This window comes from Passer domesticus, chromosome 5 (assembly GCF_036417665.1).
Source record: "Passer domesticus isolate bPasDom1 chromosome 5, bPasDom1.hap1, whole genome shotgun sequence".
Lineage (NCBI taxonomy): Eukaryota > Metazoa > Chordata > Aves > Passeriformes > Passeridae > Passer > Passer domesticus.
The window spans coordinates 43825613-43844766 of record NC_087478.1 but is presented as its reverse complement, the minus strand read 5'-3'; the positions used below and the strand labels follow the sequence as shown (position 1 = coordinate 43844766).

The 19154-nt window shown below is 37.5% G+C and overlaps 1 long non-coding RNA gene across 8 annotated transcripts in view; it reads right to left on the bottom strand.

Annotated features, from left to right (window-relative positions):
• Positions 1–19154, bottom strand: part of LOC135300400 (uncharacterized) — a 128862-nt gene that overhangs the window by 90359 nt on the left and 19349 nt on the right. For 3 of the 8 annotated variants that reach the window (XR_010362289.1, XR_010362286.1, XR_010362287.1), the window contains exons 5-6: positions 11902–12092; positions 10181–11618 (exon numbers count right to left, since the gene is read on the bottom strand). This is a non-coding gene — a long non-coding RNA (uncharacterized LOC135300400). Of the gene's footprint in view, positions 1–9001; positions 10158–10178; positions 11619–11901; positions 12093–19154 lie in introns of those variants that run through there. The other 5 variants (XR_010362290.1, XR_010362292.1, XR_010362291.1 and 2 more) reach the window with 4 other exon arrangements.

Genomic DNA, 19154 nt, shown 5'->3' with positions numbered 1-19154 from the left:
GTAAACAGAAAATAATTAACAGTACTTCTACTCCTACTATCCCTTTGACACTGTAGTAGGACTGGACTGATACTGCACAGATACTACTTCAAAATATAAGCATATTAACAAAAATAGCCCAGATACACACACACACACACACAGGCAAAAAAAAAAAGATTTTTGTGACAATCCCATCTTGAGAAACTAAGCTTTTTCAAGTTTCCAAAGGGGATGGTGTTCACACCACTGAAGCTAAGGTGCTTACATAGGCAGCTGGCATCCTGTGGCTCCTCAATACTCAACAGAGAAAGAAAGGCTTTTCCAGGAGCAAATTCAGAGCAGAGACCCAGTATAAGCACTTTGTAGAAACAATTTCTCCTACAAGTGAAGAAAATATAGAAGAAGCACAAGAGAATCTGACTGAGGCTTAGTTCACACTAGAACATAGAGAAACAATAAAAATCCTCATTATATCACACTGTCTCTTCAGGCTGGCAGAGTTCAATGAATCAGAATTCCAGTATGACTGGATTACTGACTTCTCATATTGTTTGAGGAGTCCTGGTCTCAGCAATTCTGAATGATGAGGAAATAGATTTCATGGATATTTTGATGAGAAGAGTAACAGAGGTCATACCATCCCAGCGTAGAAACAATAATGTTTATCTAGTGTTTGGCTTCTGCATTTATACAATTTAATTAACCTCATGGCAACACCAGCATGATCTGTGGCAGAATATAAGATGTCTTACTGATTTCAGTTTTGTTGTGAAGTTTCAAAGCAGTGATTTGCAAAGTTGAACAGCAAGAGTGCTATCATATTCTATGAGATTTCTGAACAATCCAAAGTCATACTGTGAATTACCTTCAATATTCAAACTACTGTTCAACTATATCATTTGTTATTATGCCAGTGCAAGTGATATCTTTTAATGTTACCAACATATAGATCAGCATTGTGAAAAGGAAACAATGTAGGTTTATGTCATCCAAGAGTCAAGGGTGTCAAGGACTCAAGGATTCATGGTTGCCCATCACCTGGGTAGCTAATCATCTTATTCACGGTCCTGTATTTGTTTAGAGAGCAGACATCTTCAAGATAAACGACTTAGGTCCTTGACTTCATTTTATGTAAATCATTAGATCATAAGTATGAATTATGCATTTTTCAGAAGACATGCTTTTATTACAGTTTGCACTATGAAGAGCAACTGTAACACAATTCACCTTGAGAACACCTGAAAGTGAGTCAGAGCATATGGCAAGTAATTCACTGTAAGTGGAAGATAGAATGGAGATGTTCCTGCAGAATGAAGATCACATCTCCAGACCTCTAGAAAGTCAGACCTTTCTCAAACAAAAGACTTTATGATTTTCTGGTATTATTTAAAAAGTATAACACCTTCTAGATGAGTTACATTATTCAGGAATTTTTAACAACAACAACCTATCTTACTCCTTGCCTTTTATTCTTAAAGGGAAAAAAAAAGTCAACTCTTTCAATTAGAACAAACAGGAATATAAGCTTTGACACTATAAGATTTTTTCAGTTAAGCCAGTTGATATGCTTTTGCTTAATCCTGGGCCAAAACACTTCTGCGCCCAGCTATAACACACATAAGATTCAGCTGGGTTGCAGACCATGCAAGAATCCATAATCCTCACTATGGCAATTAACATCTCCAGACACTGGTCACAGCCAGAATGGCTTCATGAAGGGAAAGTCTTGCCTATCAAACCTGATTTCCTTTTATGACAAGGTAACCCACCTAGCTGATCTGGGAAAGCCAGCAAATGTAATTTCTTTGGACTTCAGCAAAGCTTTGATACTGTCTATCACAGTATCCTTCTGGACAAGATGCCCAGCTTACAGCTGGATAACCACATCATGACATGGGTGAGCAACTGGCTCACAGGTTGGGCACAGTTATAGTGAATGGGGTAACATCAGACTTGACAAACTATGAACTATAAACTGCACCAAACTTTCACAAAGCAGCAATCTTCCAAACATTTTCCTGCAAACATGTGCAGTTTCTCCCTTGAGTAGGTGTAGCCATGATATTTTATGAAAAATCCTGTGCTAGGATTTTTTCTCCTATTTTAGCTGAGAAGCCTCAGAAAAGAAATGTAATGTGGTCTGGACATTGTTTACCAACAGGTGCATCTGTGATTGGTCCATCTGAGTTGTTTCTTTCTACTTAATAACCAACCAAAGATGCAGCTGTGTCAGACTCTGAGCATCACTAGCTTTTGTTATTCATTCCTCTCCTGTCCTTTGTAACCTTCTGATGGATCCTTTCTCTCTATTCTTTTTAGTATAGTTTTACTGTAGTGTTTTTAATATAATAAATATCATAATATAATAAATCAGCCTTCTGATACATGGAGTCAAGATTCTCATCTCTTCACTCGTCCTGGCACCCTCGAACACCACCATAAGTAGGGATGCCTGTCTGATACACCCAAGAGGTTAAATGAAGAATTCTGTGTACATTATCATCACTCTGGTGGTAAGCTACATTCAACTCCTAATCAGTACTACTTGTTTTGCTAGTTTTAATATAAGAACCTTGATACAGTGTACTGTTTTATGTCATATTGTAATCTACTTGGAGTTCTTTAGTTCTATGCTTTGTAATAAGTCATTCTGATTAAGATCTTTCATCTGTTATCTCTTGTCTGTTTAATATTCACTTTTATAAATAGATCTGGTTTGCCATCGTTAGAACTTGCAGAGTGATTCCTTCATTTTAAAGTGTGATCAAGTTCTGAGGCTAAAGCAGGGCCTCCACTCATCCCATGACAGCTGGCCAATGAGATCAGATACGCAATCTGCCTAATACCATATGTCGGATACAGATAGTAATGTGTTATGCCTCATTTCTTGTTTTAATTTTGTCTGTGGACTTGTAAGGCTGAACTTTTCTATGAGTGAAGTGATTGCAAACATTTGCCTTAACCTTTCCCCTGCCCTCCTGCCCCCGAGGCGTTCTCTAATGCTTGCTATGGAAGAGCAACTGATGACTAACATTTTTTAAATGAAAGGGTAAAAAAATGGTAAATGCAAACACAGAAGTGCTACAGTGTTGTTATCTCGCTGCAAAGGTTTCATACCTTCTTGGAGATATCTCATGGGCAGCTCCTCACAGCACTGACTCCTTCTTCTCAGCACAGGCAACAAACTCCATCTCTCCTCTCAACCAGCCAACCTGCTCTTTTATAATACCCCTCTTAATTGAATCCAGCTGTGGCCTATTAAGGGCAGGCTTGTTCTTAATGCTTGATAATTAGCACAGCTGTAACTCTTTAGGGGCCAGATTACCTTCACCGCTTGTCTCTATTCTCCTACCTTTTATCTAACCACACTAAGTGGCCTGGAACAATTTCAGAAGGGAAATGGAATGCAGGGCACAAAAATTTCTCTGATGTATTATAGAAGTTTCTTCAGTTCAACCAAAGAATAATCAGAACATTATAAAGTCTTTTTGGATTAATTTTCAGTCTACGTCTGGTCATCTCTGACAGGATTTCAGTCAATAGGAGGAACAGTTTCAGGAACAGAAGAACAAGTAAAGGACCTTAACTAACTGTCCTTTGAATAGCTAAACTAATTAGCCTGGTGTCTCCCATGTCCCTCAAACCCCAGTTTTCCTTCATATTCCTGACATCTGTCACTGTAACAGCCCATATCCACCCAACATGCCCAGAGCCACACCCAGACCATTTCTTGTTTCAAACTAAGCCACTTGATATGCATCTGCTCAATTCTTGCCCAAAATACTCCTGCCTGCAGCACCACATACTCAAGTTTAATCCTGGGCTCCTCAGCACAGGACTCTTGCTCCCTTTTCCCCCAGAGATGCATTGGGTGGCTTCTAACAACATATACTGAAAACAAAGGTCATAAGAGCAGAAGTCTCCCTTCTTTGTCACACTGGGGGCATAAACATGGCTTTCCACTCCACGTCAACACCAATTTTCATGCAATCTCTAAAACCTCAACATTTTTAAGATTTTGCTTTAAAATTGGCAAAAACATGCATTAGCTATTAGAGCACAGATAGAGATGGAGTAATGGCATATGCCTCATTTCCTTAGGTAGGCAGGCAACAGATTAGTAAAAAGGATGCATTTTTCAGAAAATGTTTATGCCACTCTGTGTGCCATCTAAAATTTTTGAATCTGTAACTTATCACCTAATGCACAGCCATTTGAAAATGGCAAACCAAGGAAGAATGCTAATATAAAAATTACTCAAAAAGATTTTTGAGGCATAGTGATACACATCCCAACATTATGCAGTTAATTTAAATAAATAAATAAAATCTGTAATATTTAGCTAGATAACAGCAATAAAATTACTAGTGATATGCTTTGCTGCCTTGACAGTAAATCAGCATAAAAGATTTTTTTAAATGTTTCCTGTCATGTAAATGAGCTAAAATGCTGCTTCCTGAATAATAAATATTTGTACTGTGCTGTGTTACAGCAAGTCCCTATAAACAAAATATGTAGGTAACAATAGAGATAATGGAAAAGCTGACACCTCAAGCACTTTTTTTATGTTGCATTGTTTTCTGAAAGACTAGAGTAAAGCACTGTATGACACACTGCAGAGAAGTCCAAGGAAAGAACTCGGCATTTAAATTTCCCAAATGAATGACGCTTTTGACATTTCCCTTAAGAAAGTTCATGATGTACGGTACTTTTTGTTCTGCATTCCGCTAGGAAAAAATGATCAGAATAATGATGGTAATTGGTAAACAAATGAGTGAGAAATCCCAGAAGCAATCTCACATTAAAAGGCCACACCACATATTACTGAGGAATACTGCTCTACAATATTTTTGGTTGACTCATAGATGGATTTTTTTTGCTCTGGGTTGTTTGGGTTGTTTCTTTCTTCCTTCAAATAAAACTTTCCAGAAAGCAAGACAACATATTAAGAAGGTCTGAAGAGGTCATACAATCCCTGGTAAGACCAATCACTTCTGCTACAGACAGCCACACAGCTTCTCTAACTGAGGCTTCCAGCAGCAGAGATCTCCACAACATTCCCCAGCCGTTAGATGAGGCCACCTACCTCAGTCACTTTCAAAAAAATAATTTACTAACATCTAACCTGAATCTCTCTCAATGCAAATTAACTTTTCTCTTCTGCTCTCCGAAGGCCTTGTAACTGCTCTTTCTTCCCTCTACTCTTCTTACTTTCTTGATTCCATTGTTTATCCCACTTTTCTTTAAATTCAGTGCCCCAAACAGGACATAGAAGTTCTGACAAGATCCTATTATAGATATCATATTGTTATTTGCATTATACATATTTTTAATATATTTATTATAAATAAATATTGATATTTATAAATTATCTTTAAACAGCAGAACAGTGTGGGTTCATGTTTAGGGTAACTGTATCCAATACAGTTACCATAAGCTATTCGTCAGTATTTTCTAAGCAAGGTTCCTTCACCTTGTAATTGTGCAGCTAATTGCTCCAAAGGGTAGCACACTGCAAAAGTCCTTACTAAATTTCTCCCAACTTTTTGTAGACTGTTGCTCCAGCACATTTATCTTCCTGTCCTCCAAACTTCTTGCTGTTTCCTCCTCATGGCCACCTGCCAAGTAAAGAAGTATGCTGAGCAGTCCCAAACTAAACCCTCCAGACACACAATAGCAGATGCCTCACAATTCCTAACTACTGGTTGATTCAGTTTGCAGCTGTTTCATCTACCATGCTTTTTTTTTTTTTTTTTTGTGCTTAAAAGTGCAGCATGCAAAAAAAAAGTCCAGGTGTTAAAGGCAAGTTGCATCTCATCTATAGTCTCTCTGACTCTAAAAGGCCTGCCACTTCTATAAAATTAAATTAGACTAGTTTTAAAAGAGTTGCCCTCAGTCAAGATGCCTTGTATGGGTTGATTTTATTTAATTTTATCAAAGATTGTAAGCTCCAGCACTTTACTTGAACTTCAGTTAAGTAAATTGTCTGCAACTCCCTGATCCTCCTCTTCCATTCTCTTACTTTTTCCATCTTTCTGAAAATTCACCATCTTCACTGAAAACTCTGTCAATGTTTTCTTCAACAGGAATATTTTATCCATTTCTCTAAATGGGATAACATTCATCAGGATCAGCCAATAAAACAGTAATCTCTTTCTTCCTCCTTCTACACCTACTCATTGACAGTAATCATGCTAGCTACGTGAGAAGATCACCATTAATTCCCTTTTCCACCTATAATGATTATCCATACATTTCCACGCTCAAATTAAGTGGCAGTCTGGACCTCAGAGCATGTACAACCTTGACAGACTAATGTCACTCCTGTTAATAAGGCAACATAAATATTCAAGCCCCTGAATCACTTTACCAGATTTTTTAATAGCGTGTAACTTTGACAGTTCTTCCTCTTTATTTCTTGCATATCTTGTATGGCATTTAGAAATTTAAGATGGGCAACTGACTGCTGCTTTTTTCTCTTCTCTCCCACATTAGCCCAGCAATCATGAGGTAGATATCAATATGTCCTGATGTTCCCAAAGATACATATTTCAATGCCATTATGCCATTTTTTTACAACACTACTCTGACTGCCATATTGAGTTCCCAGAAGAGATAAAAGCCACATTCCCATCCCAACAACGACTAACTCAAAGCATCCTAACCAGCATCATTCTGGCTTATCTACCAAGCTAAATTTTAATAAGAACCCCAGAAACCAAAAGACCAACTGGAAAATGCAAAAGTAAATCTTGGATGTAACAGCAGCAGTGTCTCCTGACCCAAGCTGGATCTTCCTCTGATAAAACCAAAGCAGTTTTTCATCTCCAAGAAAGGAGACACACAAACTATTTGTGACACTTTTACCCTGTCCTTCCTCCCTGACATAAAAGAATTCCACTTTTCTTTTCAGGCTCCCAGGCAAAAAACTACATGTGGTGTGCAGTCTCAAATGTAAGCAACTAGAAATATTTTTCATTGAAATTGGAACGGATCAGCAGTTGTCACTTTGCAAAGAGTATTGAGACCTCCAAAACTGAAAACATCATTCAAAAGTAAATCTCTCTCAAGAATATATTCAATTGTATTTGGATTTAAATTCTTACGAAAGTATGTTAGAAAAACTAAACAATTAGTCTTCAATTCTTGTTGTCAAAAAAACATAAAAGGAAAGAAAATTAGAGCTTGTTGTTTTGTTGTTTGGGGTTTTGTTTTTAAACCTTGACACTTTCAAGAAGCCATATCTGAAGAAATCCTGCTCAAACAACCTTAAATCTGTTTAAAAAAAAAAAAAAGAAAAAAAATCCAAGAGGAATAAAAAAGCAACACAGCCCTAGACTTTATCTCTGCTATTAAACTTTTAGAAACATGTAGAACTTATTGAGGCTGTAGTTAATTATGACTTTGTGAATTTTTTTTCACCTACATTACTTTGCACACTACACTTACTAAATAATTACAGCAAATTTCCCAAGGTCAGAAACCAATGTCTATAAACACCTCTCGCTGTTTACAGTCTCTTGTCACTGTATCTCAAAAACCTTTCTTTAACAGGAAAAAGCACATGTACTCTTTACAAGCATCCATAAACCCCACACCAACTAGACAGAGTACACATATGGATGTGTACACACAGAAATCCACACCTCATTTTCTTAATAATGAACTGAATCATTGGGAATTCATAGCAAAGGCTATTGTTCTCTCCTGTAGGCTATTGGGTACCTGTGGTGTGTACCCAAGCTCATTTTTTTGTAAGTCTGTACTAGATCAAGGTTGAGCCTGGTGAGTAGGAAAAAAGCCTCTGCACTAATTGCAGTATCCAGTCTCAGGGTTTCACAAGCCTGTAACTCTGCACATGGCATAAGTTTACCTTACACCTTCATCTCAATTTCCAGAGGTGCTGTACTGAAAAAAAATTGGCTTCAGTGGAATTTGGGGTGGCAAGTATACGCAGCAGTGTTAAAACTAGGATCTTCAGGAGCCATATTAGAACAACCAGTAATGGGAGGGTTTAAATTTGTGAACTGGTGGGCACAGGAAATTTTACAGAAAACCAAATTTCTTATTGTTTTTCCCCCTCCCCAATAATACATATTAAATCAAGTTTATCTATAAAGATACTGCTTCTTTGGGAAGGGAGGAAGGGTTCCTCCCTTCCCTTTAATGCAACATTAAAACTGTAATACTGTAATTTAGAAAAAAGCCATGAGAGATTATATGATGGATAACAAAAAAGGCAATGGCAAAAACCATTAGGAATTACTAATTACTACTTACCTTCAAGAGAACAGGATATGGAAATTTCCTGTTTGTTTGAAGTAGCACTATCCTTTTCTTTCACCATGTTCTTTTCCCTGATTGCTTCACCCAATAAGATGTACCTGTCATCTCAATCATGAGACCAGCCAAAACTTAGCCCCATAGGTGGGAAGCAACCTGAACTGATTAATTTGTTTATCAACATGTGGAAAGCCACTGGATTGCCTCTAGCCCACCTCTAGTAATTAATTATACAAACATGCCCCACAGAAATCTTCCAAGGGGATTCTAACACCCACGCCCTCACAATCCATTCTCAAATGCTGTTATGTTAACTCCACCAAATACACAAAACTTCATTGAAACTGTTAATGCAAAATGCAATTGCTAATAAAAAACATTAGTTCACTGTTAATGTTCACTTCCATTCCCTGAATCTCAAAGTCAGGCAAACGAGAAGCACTTTCCAGATTTCTACCCTTTCAGAATTTCTCTTTTGTCACTGTCTTAGTATTGCTTCAATGCATCTCCTGTATATGGGGTTTTGTTTGGTTGTTTTTTTATAAAAGATGTTTGGCAAAGTCCAATATCACTCACAATATACCAAAAGCATAAATATTAGAAACAAAAAATTAAATTATACGAAATACACTATAATATCAGCAAGGCTCTTTCTTCTTACTATGTAGAGCCTTTTATTAAAATCTAATACTAACACCAGATTAATGTGACAGCCTTGAGTATACAAACCAAGTTACAAAGGAAATAAGCTTTTATTACTTTTCCAAAGATACAACCAGTTTAAAAGTAAGAGAGAGATGATGAAAATCGCTCAGAGCGAGGGGGGAAAAAAATCAAACCAAAAAATCAGTGGTTTTGGAAAAAAAATTCAAATAGTTGAGAAGTTAATTGGATTTCCAGGCTTACATTTAATACAACAATCCTCCTTACACAAAGTCTTTACTTAGGCTGTGTATTTCCCCATGTACAAGCCAAGTACAAGAGGATTTAAATAAAACTTTAACATTTGAGACATTTTAGTTCTTATGATGGAGTTAAGCACTAGTACACAATACCAATACAGGCAATGACCAGGGCCAGTAACAAAAAATAGAACTGGATTAGTCAGATGCCAAAACCATGCATAACAACACACCTCAAAATAGGTTTTGTCCTGCTGGAATTCTCCAGCAAAGTGCTATGACTTCAAGTGCAGTAGTTGCAGAGCTCGAGCTGGAATCATCCCTCTCAAAACTCAGACATTGAAGTGAGTCACTCTTTATCATTCACATAAATGGTAGCAAGTTTTAGTGCCATTAGTTGAACATTAAACTTTTTCTAAGCCATTGAACAGATGTTCCAGCCTTTAAACTAGCATGACTTTTTTTCCTAGTTGCCTCTGAACCAGAAACCTGTTGTTCTGGCAACTCTGCACAGGACTTAAACTTCATCCCAAACTTTTCTGATCTCCTTCCACCTCTGCAATTCATTTTGCCAACTTCCTCAGAGAGGGCAGCAGCAGTTCCCACCTGTGCTGCTAACAGAGTGAGGTTTCACACGGGGGTGGAGAGACAAGGCTACACAAGTGATGGCAGCAGGGCACAGGAGGGACATTTTTCACAGGTGTGTCTGAGCACCAGGAAAGCACAGTGGTGGGACGGGATGGAGCACTGAGCAGGAAAGGAGCTGGACACAGCCACAGTATCCTGTTTACATTTCAGAAATTCACTGTCCTAGTTTAAGAACATACCTTCAGAATGAGCTGTAATTAAGCCTTTTCTCTCCTTTATTCCTCCTTGTCCTTAAAGGCCACTTACTGCATACCTTTCTGCCCCATTGGAGTCCCACGAGACTGGGAATGAAAGCAGCAGAGTTCTGTATTTTCAGAAGACATAACTGCAAATGGCTTCCAGCTGAAATATCAGAAATCTTTTCAAGTAAAGTGACTTGATATGACTCATTTGCTAATGTCATAAGCCTGTGGCACAAAACATAGTTTTGTCTAACTGCTTATTAAATAGAGTCAATTTTTATATTACCATCTTTTTGTTTTCCTTCTACATCCCAAATAATCTAATTTCTCAACAATTAAGCAGTTTGCTTTAATATACTCCTGCTAATTTAAACAGAAAACAATAGAAGTAAAAGGGTATAATCTTTATTAGGTCAGTGATAGTTTCAATAGGTTGCAGTAAATTAAAATTTTCATGATATGCAATTAAGCAACTTTATTAAGATAATTGCCATTTTCCTCAGTCTTTTGTCTTAGTATATGTCAATAATTATATTGAGATATACACTCATTCATGCACATACATATGATTTCCACATTATTTGCAGGTGAGAATCAGTAATGTGCTTCTGAAAGCCAGTTAAGAAACCACACCTAAAAAATAACTTTCCATCCTGGACAATGTGTGTGTAAGAATCACCCTCTGGCTGTGTAAGTAAAACACATGGGAGCATATATGTACTTAATTTTCCTAATAAATAAAATCCTATTTGTTTTCCAGCTACAGATCCTGGACATGATTCAGAATCTGAAATGCCACACCACAGTACAATGCTGCTCCCATACCTGATAAAATACTAGTCTGCTCTAAAACTTCATGTTTCCAACTTTGTAGAAGAGGGAGTTATGTTATGAAACTAGTAAAAAAAAGTCCAAAAATGTTATGATTGTCTATTTTGCAGAAGGGAAGCAATTTTCAGCCAAGTAATTGGTACATTTTCTTAGTGCATTATGTTTCTCAAAACATGTTACTGTAGGTGGAGATTAGCATCCCTTTTCTTCAAGAGGAAAATTACTTGTCGTCTGTAGTGACTGGAGCTGTCATTCCAAGAGCTGACAAATGTTAACAATCTCTGGAGGTGTTCTTTACAAACATCTCAAAAATAAATAAATATATTCAGAACAAGGATCCAATGACCAAAGAAAGGTTATATATAGAAGGAAAATACCACTGTTTGAATATTCAAAAGCATCACGTATCCATCATTTCCAACATAAGGAAAACTATTTTAAAAATAGCTAAATTGGAACATTAACAACTAATATGGAACATTGCCAGAGAAATAACACAAATATTATTTATTAACAACTAGAAAAGTTAGCTGTATCTCCCATTTTGCAGATAACATCAAAGAGGAAATGAACATAGACAACAGTTCCATTCCAGCCATCCAATCTAGTAATCTGTACAGACACATTAGCAAAACCCTTACATCTGCAATTAGAAAACTGCACAGATGTTTTTCTTTCAATCTTTTTGTTGTTCATCACATCCTCACTGCAGTTTCTTGAAACAGTTTCCAGTGCTTGCAACAACAAAACATGAAGCTGCACCTCCTTATCCCGCATGCTGAAAGTAGGTCTACAAAGCCCAAACAAAACCAATTTGCTCAAATCAATTTATTAAACCACAGTAACTACCATAATTTGTTTAAACTGTGATGCCAATACCCTGTCTATATGTACAGCACACTAAAACATTTAAAATTTCAACCACAAAACACATATTGGTTTAAAAAAATTATAGCAATACACTAATATATTCAACATGAAAGGACACAAACACTTTTCCTTCTTATTTGTAAGACATTGTCAGTCACAGCACAGGATGCTTTACTGAGACTTTGACTGAGAAACTCTCTTACCTTTTCTGTAATATTTCAGAATAGCAGCTACTCTTGGCCACATGACATGGCTCTTGGAGAAGGTCCTGTGCAGGGCCAAGAATTGTATTAGATGATCCTTGTGGGTTCCTCCCAACTTAGCTTACTCTGAGATTCTGTGATTAAAATCAGAACCAAGTGGAGAAGCTTCTTTTCCCAAGGTGAGACTTTTTCTAGGAGACAAATACCAACAGGTCAGAAAACCTTAGCTAAAATTACAGCTATACAGGATGTAGGACCCCCTTCAGAGAAATACAACCCGAACAATAATCAAAATAATTTTTAAAAAAATTAGCACTCAATACAGCTCACTAATGTAATACCAAAATAAACTAGGAAAAAAATAGCAGAGGAGGAGAGTCTCATTATACTTTCAAAACTTTTCATTTCTCAATCTCCTGATGTAAACCAAGGATTTCATTTTAATATAAAATTAGTGCCCTATCAGATAAATAACAGAAATATAAATAAATCAGCCTTGAAACTAGCTTAGCCCAGGGTTATAAGTAACTCTTCTAAATGAACTAAGAAGCACACCACAGAATTCCCAATGCATTTAAAGAACCTCCTTCTCACAAGAGATGGATCTTCTTCATCCTGCTTAGGGTCAGATTTGAGCACATTCCCTTCAAGCACATGATCATCACATGATGGGCTCTGCCCAACACATAACCCCACATAAATTCATAGGCTCCAAACAATGGAATTTCGAAATAGTGGATGAAAAATTGCTGTGGGGAAAAGGGGATGGAAGATTTAGAACCTCATTACTTCAGTCTTACAGAAGAATTAGAATCTCAAGTGATAAAGAAAACAAAGTAATACAGACCAAGGGCAATATTTTTCAGTGTCAGTCTCTACCTGCTTTGTGTAGTAAACCAAGAAATGACAGCTTCCAACCAAGAGCTGCAAAACACCCCACTGGCTACGAGGCAGAGTTTCATGTTTCTTTAGCCCTTCATCTTCCCCATTACAAGGTCTGACATTCACCAGAGGCAGTGCCGGATTTCAGATGCTGTGGAGACAGATCGGGATTACATCCCCCCATTCCACAGGTGGAAGGGACACAAGGCAGCCCACTATGATGAACTACACCTGCCCCAACTAAGAAACATTTCTCATGAATCCTCCCACATACAGCAAATCATCTACATCCTGCAAAGTTTAAGAAGCAGAACTATTTAGCAGGATCAGACTTGTAGCAAAAAGGTAGATATAAAAATTTTCTTCTCCTGATTAGATGCAAATGAGAACAACTTAGAACATTTAAGCCTCTGAAAGGCTTAAATGAAAGACTCCTTGTTATGTAGTTCATTCAGTTTGTTACATGAAAGTTCATATAGTGGAGAAAGGGAGGAAATTGTGATACCTTATCACAGAAAGGCCCTTATTTTAAAATTAAAGGTAATTAATGAAAAGAATAGTAGGTATTGTAGAAAATAATTATGTCATAAAATATGCGGTACTATAGATCAAATACATTCTGCCAGTATATAGGTTATGAGGCTGAGAAAAATACTGTTTCTTCTAAAGACAGAATGTCATACCCATACAGTCAAACCTAATTGATAATTTTTATATCTTTAAGTAGGACTGGGATTATTCATTAGCTGACTGAAGCCTGCATTGTGGTGTGCACGACTTTGTGCAATGCTCATTATTAGTAGGTCTTTTGATCATGCAACTACTTTGTTTGCAAATAAGGACAGCTTTCTGTCAACAACCATGGTAAGGTGCCATTTTAACTCATACTAGAACAAGGAAGATGTGGGAGTAAGCCAAAGTTAAAACTTTGTGATACTAAACAGCAGGTTGCCTGCTGTCTTCAGCATTAGCATTTAAGTTCACTGCAGCTCAACTCATTTTGTATCAGAGGAGATTTATATCAAGCTGTGGGAAGGCATGCCAGCTTCTGGTTGTGTCTTACAGAATTACCATCAAGAACACAGATCATAAGAAGCAAAAAACAAAAGCAAACTTAAGGAAACATTTCATGTGCTACCAAAACTTGTAAAGGTTACCCTGGTGCCAGGATTACTTTCTAAACATCTTGCTCTTTGAGATACTTCTTGAAAAGAAAGATTTTCTTTCCTAATTGAGGAGTATAGTGAATTGGAGTTCTAAATAAACACAAGCCAGTATCAAACTGGCCAGTATCAAACTACATCATTTGCCTTGTCTTATGCCATTCTGAAGTCATATTTACTGTTCATTTGTCCTTTTGCTAGCTCCTTATGCTGAGATTCGCAAAGGTGCAGTGCCAACTGCAAAAATTCACAAGGAAATTTTGACCATAGTATTAGACTACTCAAATTGAGGGGGAAAGCACCTGAATAATTTACATCCTGAAAAAGAAAATGTGACTTTCTATCTGGGATACAACCAAACCCCCAAGTTTGCTATTTCCTCTCAGAATATTACTTTATTAATAGTAGACCTTATGATACACTGTTTCATAAGCAAAACTATTTTCAATAGCACTGAAATATTTGACTATGCAATACAGACACATAAGGGAAAAAAACTCAAATTTTCTCTTTGTTCTAATATTTAGCTGTGAACATGCTTTTTCAACACAGCATGATTACTTAAAATTTCACTGGATTAAGACGGAACTTCTTTACTGGAAAATGTTTGACATCTGCAAGTCAAAAAGAGCCCACGTAGAAAAATTCCCTCCCTATTTTACTGCCTTCCACTGCTGTTACATCAGCCCAATACCTGTGACAAATTAACTCTACCCTGCAGCCAAGTGAATTTCACTTAGCGACTTCTTATGGAGGAAAGTAAAAACAGGATAATCAAGAGCTCTGCCCATCAGACAAAACCAGCTGTCATTCTGCTTAACTTCTACAACAAATGTCCTTAGACCCACAGGAGAGAAAAGAAACACCATTTGGCATTTAAACCTGAGGTGCCAGGATTCATTAAAGTGGAAAACAAGTCTGGATTGATTACTACAATTTTAAAAGGTCATGAATTCCTAAGGTTTTTTTGTTTCTTTTAATGCATATTTAGTTATTTTACCAGGCAATTGTTTTAAATTGTAAATTATGACCCTGTATAATGGGTACTGCCTTAATTAGATTTTAACTATATGCTAATCTGAAAGAGGGGGAGATTGTTTCATGCTTTCTCAAGGTCTGCTAATATCCCTGCATATCCCATAAAAATGCTAATTGAGAATCAATATAGCTAACTTTTATAACTGAGTGACTTAAAGGTGCAGAGCTTCCACAAAAAATGGCCTTTTTGAAACATTTAAATTTCATTTGAAAGTACCATTTTTGCTTCCATTGCATGACCAGTGATTTATATCAACAATTTTCCAAGTAGTCATGGAGAGAAAAGCAGTGCAGAGAACAACATAACTACAGTAAAATAACACCAACTTTTAAAGGCTTCAGCTGTGCTGTGTGGTTACAAGATACAGCATTAAAATCAAAGTTTAGCTTGGTCTCAAAATCAAACCAAAGACCTTCTAGAATCAGCAGTTAAAAACTTTTCCACCTTCAACATTTCACTCAGACTTTGCTCATGGACTCAAACTCGTAACTGTCATTTTTTCTTTTACAGATTGTACTGATCATTTCATTTTTAATCCAAACAAATTTACCACAGTGATGACCAAAGAAAATATATATATAAAGCTTATCAGTACAATCAGCAGTAAAATAGGAGCAGTGCTATTTTCACTTATGACCTCATCTTTAAAAAAAAAAAATCTTTTTCAAAAGCATTTCTCCTTAAAGAAAATAAACATTCTTCGGCAGTAATGTCAAATTTAAGTAACTGGAAATGGAGAAGAAATAAGGCCAGCAGATCTAATGCATCCACATAAGATTAAGAGATTGATAACATCCAGCCAGCCTCACCCTTGACTGTCAGATGTGGGGTGGCAGATCCCAGCACCAGAGGAGCGTTCAGTCAGGAGGGAGCAGAGGACAGCTGCACAGCTAATGGGATGTGCCACTCCAGTGCAGCAATCAGCTGATACACAGCCATCACTGAAAATTGCTCTAATTTGGTGGTTTATCACCTATCTTGCTAATATCTTGGTAACAGGAAGAAACACAAATACGTGCTTTAATATGCTGCCCACATCACACAAAAGTTGAAGGCTAATCTTACTTCCCTTACATCAATTACTCCAATAGAAAATTGGTATGGAGGCACTTCTGTTGAACCTGATCTTCACACCTGCATCACTTTCTGCAACCACTGACCAAAATTACAGCATGCTGACTGTTCCACTCCTTCCCATATCTCCATTATCCATGCATAGCCACCAAATTTCATCTTTGGAGTTTTGATCAACACAAGTATTATCACATGGATTAAAATATATTTAAGAAAATAAGTTTAGACTTCACTGTTTCAGAAAGGCTCTGTGTTACAGCATGGTTTACAACTGCTTTAAAAGTAAAGCTGTTCCTATACTGTGCATACAGAACCTGTGAATAATCACTAGTACCTCCTCATGTCTCAAAAATAGCTGAAGACCAAAGATCTAATAAGAGACCAAAATAATACCCATACCCTTTATGCATCACTTCAGAAGTTCTCTTCTGGAATAAAGTGCATCTTAAGTTACTTCTAGAGGTTTATTTGTTCACAAGTCCAGAAGGAGATCCATCAAAATACTCAAATAATCTCAATGTTCTTTAAAATCTGAGCAAAGGTGCACAGGAATACCCAACAACATGATGAGTTGTGGGAAGCAAATTAATTTTAATTTGCCAAAGATCCCCACCTGGAGCTGCCAGTCTTTTCTATGTGTACACTGGAACTTCAAAGATCACCACTGTAAAAATATACATTCCTCTTGATATATACACACCTAACATCCATCTTAGAAAAAACTTTCTGTCCTGTGCAGCATTTCAGACACTATACCCATGACTTCTGTTTTGGCTTTTGTTTTGTTGATTGGGCTTGAAAAGCACTTTACCCTTACTAAAGCAAATTGCTCCTTTCCAGAGTGCATTCTCAATGACAATCCTGCATACTAAAATGGTATTAAGTCTTCACAATGAGATTTTCTGTTGGTGCCCAGAAACACATCTGCAAGAAAGGGTTTATTCAGAACTAGGTTTTTACACTAAAATAATAATGTTCATATTCCCTCTCCCTCACAGCTGCTGCTGATTGCAGGCTCAAGATGAAACAGCAGAGGCTGGTTCTGAAATATAGACCTTAATAATTACCCTTTTTATTTAACTGTTTACCTTCTGATCTGGCCCTTGGCATCTGCAGTTTATGATCCATAGACAATTCTAAAAGCTTTCATATTTTAATTACAGATGCAGGCAGAAACAGTTCAACAGAACGTAGGAAAAAAAACCCTTTGCACTTATCATGGGGCTGGCAGTCTCTAAAACCCTGCCTTGCCTACTTTACCCAGCAACAGGCAGAGTGCTGCTGGATGGGAATTTATCACGTCCTCGGGTGATAATAACTAGAATTTCCCAAGGTTAGACACACACACCTGTGCTCGAATTCACCCGTGCAACACTGCCGTGCTCTCTGCACACGGTCATGTGCCTGCGGAGCACTTCAGTGTGCTGGACAGACTAATTTCTGAAGCTCTCAATGAGGCAAGCATATATTCAGCTTTTAGGAATCAAAGGACCCTAGAATTTAAGTGCACCATCCAAACATGTTGGAAAAAAGCATTTGTTTGATGCATAATGCTTGCCTTTAAACATAATGTAACACTGGTGTCCAGAAGTTAACAGCATTCTCATCAGTCAGGATGAAAGAGTAAAGAGAACCTATAAACAATTAGTAATTTCTTTCTGATTAATTTAACAAAAGCATTCATGTTGGAAGGGAACTCTGGAAGTCATCTGGTCCAACCCCCTACTCAAAGGAGGACCAGCTACAGTAGGTTGCTCAGTGCTGCATCCAATCATGTTTTGAATATCTCCCAAGGATGGAGATGTCACAAACCCTCTGGGCAGCCTGGTCCAGTGCTCAACCACCCCCCACCTGCGCCCCCCCCCCCCCCCCCCCCCAAAAAAATCATTACTGTATTCAAACAGGTTTTCCCTTATTTCAGTTAGTGCCCATTGCCTCCCATCCTGTCACTGGGCACACTGAGAAGAGCCTGGCTTCGTCTTCTTTACTCACCTCCCCATGAGGCCATTACACACATAGATAAGATTGCCCTGAGCTTCCCTTCTCCAGTCTGAATGCTCCTGGCTCTTTCAGCCTCTCTTTGTATGTCAGATGCTCCAAGACCTTTGATCCTCTCCACTATGCTTTGCTGGACACACTCTGCTCTCTTGGAGTGAGACAGGCAGCACTAGACACAACCCTCCTGCTGTGCCTCACCAGGGCTGAGCAGAGGGGAGCAGCATAAGTGAGCATGCAATTTTAACTAGATTCAGTGTTGCATACACCCTTCCCACACGGCTGAGAGGGAGTAACCAGTCTAACAGACAGAGCAAGCCTTTCTCATACTTCTGAAATACAGAATTTGAATTTCCTCTTCAAAATGTTGTCAATTTATTAAGTTCGCATTGCTGTGAAAGTAAAACCACTTTCATCCTGAGGTGTAAACCTAAATTAGCAAAATCTCTGGACTTGTTACACAACCTATAAAGTAAAACACATCACAACTGTCCTTTCACTTGTCCAAGCTTATCATGCTGATGCCAAAAGCATGGCAATTATGTTTCTACAATATAAGAGAATTACAAAACAAAAGCAAATTGTGATTCATATAAAACTATTGTGAATTCCAGCCTTCAGAACTGCCAATACAATAGCATCAAATTTACCCTTAGAGACTTTTACTAATAGTTAATCTAACAGCCAATAGTAAGAGCAGCTAATGAGAAATCTAGAGGACACCATTTTTATATTTTATGTCTATAAATTACACACATATCCATACACATGATTCTAAAAAGAGGCCCAGTTCATCTTACATCAACTTCTGAGTAAGCAAAGGAGTAAATACAGCTAAGTTTGAAACTCTTCCTGTGGTGATTCATTTGTTTTTGCCATGGGTCTTGTGCAATAGGATCTACACATTAGGACAACGAAGCATCCATCCTCTGCGTGGGCAGAACATAGTGTGCTGTCAAGGCTACTGAAACACGAGCAGAAACAAAAAGATTCAAACCAGCTTTTGAACTCAAGATATTTTACATGTTATTTAGAATAAAAACTTTCTGCTTTTTTTTTAAAGGCTGAACTTCACCTTACCAGCTCACACAGTTCAACTC